Source organism: Cherax quadricarinatus, chromosome 19, assembly GCF_038502225.1.
Source record: "Cherax quadricarinatus isolate ZL_2023a chromosome 19, ASM3850222v1, whole genome shotgun sequence".
NCBI classification, from domain to species: Eukaryota; Metazoa; Arthropoda; class Malacostraca; order Decapoda; family Parastacidae; genus Cherax; species Cherax quadricarinatus.
In genome coordinates this window covers 28,111,638-28,120,505 of record NC_091310.1, presented here as the reverse complement: position 1 = coordinate 28,120,505, position 8,868 = coordinate 28,111,638, and the positions used below count along the sequence as shown (strand labels likewise).

The 8,868-nt window shown below is 44.5% G+C and overlaps 1 non-coding gene across 1 annotated transcript in view; it reads left to right on the top strand.

The window, feature by feature from the left end:
• Window positions 1-784: 784 nt before the first annotated feature.
• Window positions 785-8,868, top strand: part of LOC128688278 (uncharacterized) — an 11,821-nt gene continuing 3,737 nt past the window's right edge. The window contains exon 1 of the transcript XR_011392183.1: window positions 785-799. This is a non-coding gene — a transcript (uncharacterized protein). The remainder of the gene's footprint in view (window positions 800-8,868) is intronic.

The window sequence follows — 8,868 nt, the reverse complement described above, 5'->3', positions numbered from 1 at the left end:
TTCGTTTTGTGAAGGAAGGTCTAACTCTCTCATTTTTAATTCACAGCTCTTTCTTTTCTTTTTTTTTCCCCTTTATTCAAATATAAGTATGAATTTACTCTGAATTTTTCGAGTATAACTCATTGTTTTATTCGGTGAGGGCTCCACGCTGGCGCTGCATATTCAAGAATAGGTTGCACCTAATAGGTTAAATCTATATGTCTTTGTGTACGTTCTCGCGAATTTAGTCGCTTGTGCTGCTATCATAGTCTGTTCTTCAGGGGACAGGTTGGCTTAGTAGTTATTTCAAAGTCTTTTTCTTCACCTATTTCCATTTTTCAACTATACGATATTCTTTCTTCAGCCTCCTTTCCGGTTTATCACGAATCTCAGTATTGTCCCGTGATCCTGTCCCGTGGCTCGTGTAATAAGATAAGATTTTGTTGGACTTTTTAACCCTGGCAGTTAGTCACCAGAATAACCCGAGAAAGAGAGTGCGTCATATTTCCATTGGATCCTTCAATCTTGTCCCCCAGGGTGCGAACCACACCAGTCGACTAACACCCAGGTACTTGGTTGTTAGTGTCCGCTGATCGAACCACGGATATTAAGTGTGTGAGGCGAGTGTTGCCTAGCAGACCACGGGACCGTGGCTCGATCCCCAGTATGGGAGAAAACGTTGGGCATGTTTCTTTACATCTGCTGCCCCTGTTCACCTAGCAGTAAGTAGGTACCTGGGTGTTAGTTGACTTTCGTGGGTGGCATCCTGGGGGGTGGTAGTATATCTTATATAGATACTGGGGCTCTAAAATGAGTTGAGGTACGATAAAAATCTCTTAGTCTGTAAAAATAAAAAAATAAAAACTGATCGTGTTATATATCAGCTTTTGCGCAGAGTTCAGTTAACAGTTAGGGAATAAATTATTGTTCATACAATTCAAGTTCGTAGTAATACTTATATTCCCAGCACCAGAATGAATGTACACTCTATATCACTATATACGAAAGTCGAGTATGAGTTGGGCAGGATAGTTAAAAGTAAGTTAGAAAACACTATAGAGTATAAACTATAACGACTGCAACACACCATGGGTGTGTTGCAGTCATTATAGTCTACTGTGACTACTGTGAATACTTCTCTAAATCTTTCGTTAAATTCTTCAGATACTTCTTGATCACTCTTTGTGAGTTCCCCTCCTTCTTTCCTCAGCCTGATTACCTGATCCTTGACAATTGTTTTCCTCCTAATGTGACTGTATAACAGCTTTGGTTCAGATTTGGCTCTTGCTGCTATGTCATTCTCGTACTGCCTCTGGTCTTCCCTCCATATTCCTGCATATCTGTTTCTGGTTTTTCTGCTCAACTCCTTGTTTTGTTGAGTCCTTTTCCTTCTATACTTTTTCCATGTTCTAACACATTTGTCTTTGGCCTCTTTACATCTCCAGTTAAACCATGGGCTCACTCTGGTCATACCATGTTACCCTTTTGTATGAATTTCTCTGTCTCCCTTTACTTAATGGTCACTATTTACATTATTTCATTTACTGTCTTTCCCTCTAGTTCTCTTTCCCACTGTACTTCATGCAGGAATCTCCTCATGATTATGTTGTCCCCTCTTTTGAAGTTTGGCTTCTCCCATCCTTCTCGTGTTGCTGCATTCTCCACTGTTAACTCTACAAGGTATTCAATACTCAGGACGTCCTGATCAGCTTCTGCATTAATCTCTTGTGTGGAACTGTGTCAAACGCCTTAATACATTCCAAGAAAATGCAATCTACCCACGCCTCTCTCTCTCTCTCTCTCTCTCTCTCTTGTCTTACTGCCTTCACCCTGTCATAGAACTCTAGTAGATTTGTGACTCAGGATTTCCCGTCCTTGAAACCGTGCTAGCTGTCGCTGATAAGCTCATTCCTTTCTAGGTGCTCCACCACTCTTCTCCTGATAATTTGCTCCATGACCTTGCATACTATACACGTCAGTGACACTGGTCTGTAGTTCAGTGCTTCGTGTCTGTCTCCTTTTTTAAAAATTGGGACTACATTTGCTGTCTTCCATACTTCCGGTAGTCGTCTTGTTTCGATAGATGCGTTGAAGATAGTTGTTAGTGGTACACAAAGCGCCTCTGCTCCCTCTCTCAGGACCCATGGAGAGATGTTATCCGGCCCTATCGTCTTAAAGGTATCTAGCTCGCTTAACAGCCTTTTCACTTCTTCCTCTGTAGTATGTATTGTGTCCAACACTTGATGGTGTATCCCACTTTTCTGCCTTTCTGGAGGCCCTTCTATCTCCTCTGTGAACACTTCTTTAAATCTCATGTTGAGCTCCTCACATACTTCGCGGTCGTTTTTTGTGGCCTCTCCTCCTTCCTTCCTCAGCCTGATTACCTGGTCCTTGACTATTGTTCTCCTCCTGATGTGGCTGTACAACAGTTTTGGTTCAGATTTGGCTTTTGCTGCCATGTCATAATCATATTGCCTTTGGGCCTCCCGTTTTACATGCATATTCATTTCTGGCTCTACAACTGGTCTCCTTTTTCTCCTTTGTCCTTTGCCTTCTATATTTCTTCCATTCCCTAGCACACTTGGTTTTTGCCTCCCTGCACCTTTGGGTGAACCAAGGGCTCATCCTGGCTTTTTCATTATTCTTGTTACCCATGCGTACAAACCTCTCCTCAGCTTCCTTGCATACTGTTGTCACATATTCCATCATCTCGTCTACTGACTTCCCTGCCAGTTCTTTGTCCCACTGAACCCTGTTGAGGAAGTTTTTCATGCTTGCGTAGCCCCCTTTTTTGTAGTTTGGCTTCATTCGTCCAGCCCTTCCTGCTTCCCCCTCCACTTGTAACTCTACTATGTATTCGAAGCTCTAAACCCCACTGGCCCAGAGGGGTCTTTCAAATATGATGTTCTCAATATCTGCACTACTCAAGGTGAATACTAGGTCCAGTCTCGCTGGTTCATCCTCTCCTCTCTCTCTGGTAGTGTCCATTACATGTTGGTACATGAGGTTTTCCAGTACCACCTACATCATCTTAGCCCTCCACGTTTCTTGGCCCCCATGTGGATCCAAGTTCTCCCAATCGATTTCCTTGTAGTTGAAGTCACCCATGGTCAGTAGCTTTGCCCTCCTCACATGAGCCCTTCTGGCCACTTCAGCTAGTGTGTCAACCATCGCTCTATTACGTGTGTACTCACCTAACTGTACTCACCTAATTGTGGTTGCAGGGGTCGAGACTCAGCTCCTGGCCCCGCCTCTTCACTGATCGCTACTAGGTCCTCTCTCTCTCTCTCTCTCTCTCTCTCTCTCTCTCTCTCTCTCTCTCTCTCTCTCTCTCTCTCTCTCTCTCTCTCTCTCTCTCTCTCTCGCTCTCTCTTTCTCTCTCTGTCTCTCTCTCTCTGCTTCCTGAGCTTTGTCATACCTCGTCCTAAAGCTATGTATGGTTCTTGCCTCCACTACATCACTTGCTAGGCTATTCCACTTCCTGACGACTCTGTGACTGAAGAAGTGTGTGTGTTTGTTTGTGTGTATGTGTGTGTGTGTGTGTGTGTGTGTGTGTGTGTGTTTGTGTGTGTGTGCTTTGTGTGTGTGTTTTGTGTGTGTGTGTTTTGTGTGTGCATGTGTTTTGTGTGTGCTTTGTGTGTGTTTTGTGTTTTTGTGTGTGTGTGGGTGTGTGTGTGTGTCTGTGTGTATCTGTGTGTGCCTGTGTGTGTCTGTGTGTGTGTGTCTGTGTGTGTGTGTGTGTGTGTGTGTTTCTGTGTGTGTGTGTATGTCTGTGTGTATCTGTGTGTGTGTGTGTCTATGTGTGTGTGTCTGTGTGTGTGTCTCACCTAATTGTACTCACCTAATTGTGGTTGCAGAGGTCGAGACTCAGCTCCTGGCCACGCTTCTTCACTGATCGCTACTAGGTCCACTCTCTGCTCTCTGAGCTTTATCATACCTAGTCTTAAAGCTATGTATGGTTGTTCCTGCCTCCAATACATCACTTGCTAGACTATTCCACTTCCTGACAACTCTATGACTTAAGAAATACTTCCTAACATTTCTTTGACTCGTCTGAATCTTCAACTTCCAATTGTGACTCCTTGTTCCTGTGTTCCCTCTCTGGAAAATCCTGTCTGCGTCCACCTTATCTACTCCACGCAGAATCCTGTTTGTCATTATCATGTCTCCCTAATCCTTCTGTCTTCCAGTGTCGTCAGGCTTATTACCCTCAACCTTTCTTCGTAGGACATTCCCCTGAGCTCCGAAACTAACCTTGTTGCAAACCTTTGCACTTTTTCTAATTTCTTGATGTGCTTGACCAGGTGTGGGTTCCAAACTGGTGCTGCATACTCCAGTATGGGCCTGACGTACACTGTACAGTGTCTTGAACGATTCCTTACTAAGGTATCGGAACGCTATTCTCAGGTTTGCCAGGCGCCCACGTGCTGCAGCACTTATCTGGCTGGCGTGTGCTTCTCGAGAGGTGCTCTGTGTTATGCTCACCCCAAGATCTTTCTCCTTGAGTGAGGTTTGCAGTCTTTGATCACCTAGCCTATACTCTGTCTGCGGTCTTCTTTGCCCTTCCCCAATCTTCATGACTTTGCATTTGGCGGGGTTGAATTCGAGAAGCCAGTTGCTGGACCACGTGTCCAGTCGGTCCAGGTCTCTTTGTAGTCCTGCCCGATCCTTATATGATTTAATTCTCCTCATTAACCTCACATCGTCGGCGAGCAGGGACACTTCTGAGTCTATCCCTTCCATCATGTCATTTACATATACCAAAAGCAGCACTGGTCCTAGGACTGACCCCTGTGGGACCCCGCTCGTCACAGGCGCCCACTGTGATAGCTTATCACGTACCATGACTCGTTGTTGCCTCCCTGTCAGGTATTCTCTGATCCAATGCAGTGCCCTTCCTGTTATACGTGCCTGATCCTTTAGCTTCTGCACTAATCTCTTGTGAGGAACTGTGTCGAAGGCCTTCCTGCAGTCCAGGAAAATGCAATCAACCCCCCCCCCTCTCTCTCGTGTCTTATTTCTGTTACTTTGTCATAAAACTCCAGTAGGTTTGTGACACAGGATTTGCCTTCCATGAGCCCATGCTGGCTGTCTTTTATATATAATCTTGTTAAGTTCCAGGTGTTCCACCACTCTTCTCCTGATAATCTGCACCATGACTTTGCATACTATACACGTCAGTGACACTGGTCTGTAGTTTAGGGCCTCGTTTCTGTATCCTTTCTTAAAAATGGGGACTACATTTACCGTCTTCGATACCTCAGGTAGTTGCCCAGTTTCCAGGGATGTGTTGAAGATTGTGGTTAGTGGCACACACAGCATCTCGGCTCCTTCTCTAAGAACCCACGGGGAGATGTCCGGTCCCATTGCCTTTGTGTGTATGTCATCCAACACTTGTTGGTATATTCCCTGTTAGTGTTCCCCTCTTTGCTGTCTTCCCAGAGCCCTGTGTGTGGGTGTTTGAGGGTGTGTGTGTGTGTGTGTGTGTGTGTGTGTGTGTGTGTGTGTGTGTGTGTGTGTGTGTGTGTGTGTGTGTGTGTGTGTGTGTGAAAAGCAAATAAGTTAAGAAATCAGTATAACACAGGTGACAAGAAATAAGAAAATAATTACTGTAAAAAAATCACTACTTTTCCTCCTGATTTATATAATCTATGAGTTGTAGAGTGCACAGTATTGCTGGTGCAAGAGCGAGGTATCATTGTCTCAGTGTTTAACGAGACTGTGTTTGGCTGCTGAAGGTCACTCGCTGTATCCCCAGAGGAAGACGAGAAGTCTCTGTCAGGGATAACAAAGGCGTTTGAAGGTACAGTGTTTGATTAAAGTCTGGGAGGTGTGTGCGCTGAGGCAGGTGTGTGTGTGTGTGTTTGGGAACACACCTGTTGAGTTCGGTGTGGGTCGTGCCAAATATGCCTGTGAATGAGGCGTGAGTCATGGGAAACATACCTGTGAGTAAGGGGAAGGTCGTGGGAACACACCTGTGAGTGGTGGGTCGTGAGAACGGACCTGTGAGGTGTGGGTCGCAGGAATTTACCTGTGAGTGATGTGAAGGCCGTAGGAACACTCCTGTGAGGTGTGGGTTGTAGGAATATGCTGTGAGTTAGATGAAGGTCGTATGAATTTACCAGTGAGTGAGATGAAGGTCGTATGAATTTACCAGTGAGTGAGATGAAGGTCGTATGAATTTACCAGTGAGTGAGATGAAGGTCGTAGGAACACACGGGTGTATCAGAGTACTCCTGGGTCGTGCAAATACACCACTGAGAGGAGGAATACTGAGGCAGGTGTGAAAATACCACAGGCGTATATATAAAATGTGTTAATGTGGGCCCGGTCATCACATGAGTCGTGAGAAGACAGGAGATTGTTCTATACTCTGTGATGACCGCCAGAACGAAGTGTCAGGTTATGGAAGGTTATGCTAATTGGGAAACTCAACTGATGGTGATAGGATATTGTTGGTGAGGCAAGCATTGTAAAGGAGTCATTGTGCGAGTCTCTTGAGATGATGTGCAACAGTTGGCTATCATTATTGTTGAAATGTTTCGCCTACGAGGTAGGTTTCATCAGTCAAATATAGATGAGATTGTATTGTAAACAGCAGGAGTTGTGGCTGTCTACAATGCATTTTCCTCTGTATTTGACTGATGAAGTCTACCGTGTAGGCGAAACATTTCAGCTATAAAGATACCCAACTGTTGCACATGTGTCATATCTTCAACTTGTCAGTATTCTATACCATTTTCAACACGCCTATCTGAAGGCTGGCACGGAAGACGCCCAAGATATAACATGTGTAACAAGATGTATAGCAGGTGTATAACAAGAGCAAGCAGTAGCCCAGTGGTTAACGCTCTGGCCTGTGAGTTTTAGGTCTCTCCTGTCGTGGGTTCGAGCTTCACTTTTTCTATAATTTGTTTGCAATCATGTTATTACGGTTCTGTGAGTATGAGAGCATGTTTAACAAGAACATACGTAACGAAACCATGTATTACGAGATTGTGTATAACAGGAACGTGGTTAGAATGACACTTGACCAAACATTAGGACATATTTACTTGTAAACGTTTCGGTCCTGGGACCTTGATCATGTCTAGATGTAATCAAGGTCCCAGGACCGAAACGTTTTCTAATAAATATGTTCTAGTGATTCTTCACGTATCTTGCTAAACCAATTTGTGGGTATTTGTTAGCAAAGTTTATACCATAACGAGAACATGGAGGCCGAGAATACAATTCATAGAGATATTAGATTTATAGATTTTGTCACCGAAGTGGCTAGTTTATTGTGCACCCCATATCCATCCTGTGGACGGTAGCGCAAGAGCATATGGATACACAAAAGGCCCAGGAGCTAGGCCCCAAAAAGGTTAACAGGAGTACGTCTGGATTTGTATCTACAGTACACTTATCTGTTACAAGTAAATAGAGGAAATTTGGTTAATATGTCAGGTATCTTATTATCATTAATAAGATATCTTGACATGTCACATAGGCTATTATAGTGTTTATCTATATATTCTTCAATAAGTGGACAATACTCAAATAGTGTTGAAGATAGTGATCATAGGGCTGGCCACATACTTTGCATTTCGTTTGATCATCATCTGTATGTCTATAGAGTGCAACGGGCAGTGAAGTAGCAGCAGCAACACGCAAAGCATTCTTGAGCTTCCCCAGCACTCGGGCTTAATGCCCAAAGCTGGGGTGTGGCTCCAAAAGAATCCTATAGTGCTTGCTGTCTTTTCACCTCCTGACATCATATGCTGCTATGCAGTTGCCACACCCGTCGAGCCCAGTGTGAGCGGGATTTGTGGCAGCCCAAGGTGCCTGGCTTCTCCCTTCGAGCTCCGTGGGGGGCAGGGAAAGGGGCTAGGCCTAGGGACAGCTGGTCCCAGAAGATGAGGAGGTACTTGTACCTCCTCCCATAGCAGACTTTAGTCTGAGACACTCTCACGATTATTGCGATTATGCCAGTGAATATGCAACAACAAAAATCTGTATCTTTGCCAATCATAGAGATGCGTAACTCTTAGGCTTACCCCGTCTGCGTAAAAACCTGCACTGAATGCAGGGGTTAATACGCTGATCTCAGGAGTCGGCAAGAGACGCTTGCCTTTGTCTTGAAGGTGTTGCCTCAAGGTCAAGCTCTGTCTTAGGGCCGATGACCACAACAAGACAACGCGGAGTTCTCTGACGTCAGGTGTACACTATGTGCTCGTCACTGCCTCTGTTAATTCCTCACGTTTTATTGAACTTCACGCCTTATTTACACTGTTTAGACAAGGCTTGAGAGCATCTGCTTGTGTAAACAATTTATGTGCGTAGTTAGAGAGTTGATATTTTATGTTTTAAGTATTCAATATTTTATAAGAAATCATATTTTGCAGGCACGTGTAAAGACAAGTCACCAAAGACACAAGGTGTAGGAGATTCTTTCTTTTTTATCAAGTCTTGATTTGCTTACGTTTTACTCAGCGAAACGTCGCAATAAAGGTTTGTTTTGCAACTTGTGCTTCAGTCTTCATTGCTGTTTCTTATTCGACAAAACAAGGTGTGTGACTACGCACTCCTTGTTACACGAGTTACACTGTAGGATGAAAGGCTGGTTATATTTCCCATGTCACACTCCCTCACACAGGATAGCTTTCATACACACAGTGATGAAGTCTCTCAGTCTGAATCGGAGAGTTCAGTTGGGGGATGAGTTGTATATCGTAAAATATTGCGCTAGAGCTTCAGTAGCTATGATAATTTAAGGGCTTCGTCAGAGTAGAGCTGGAGCTGCTGTTACGTGAGTACCAATGAAAAGCGCGTCTGTGTCGCGCTCAGCAGACGGAGGATGAAGCCTCCGCCACGTCTTTCCCTGAATGACCCACATGAGTTTAGCGC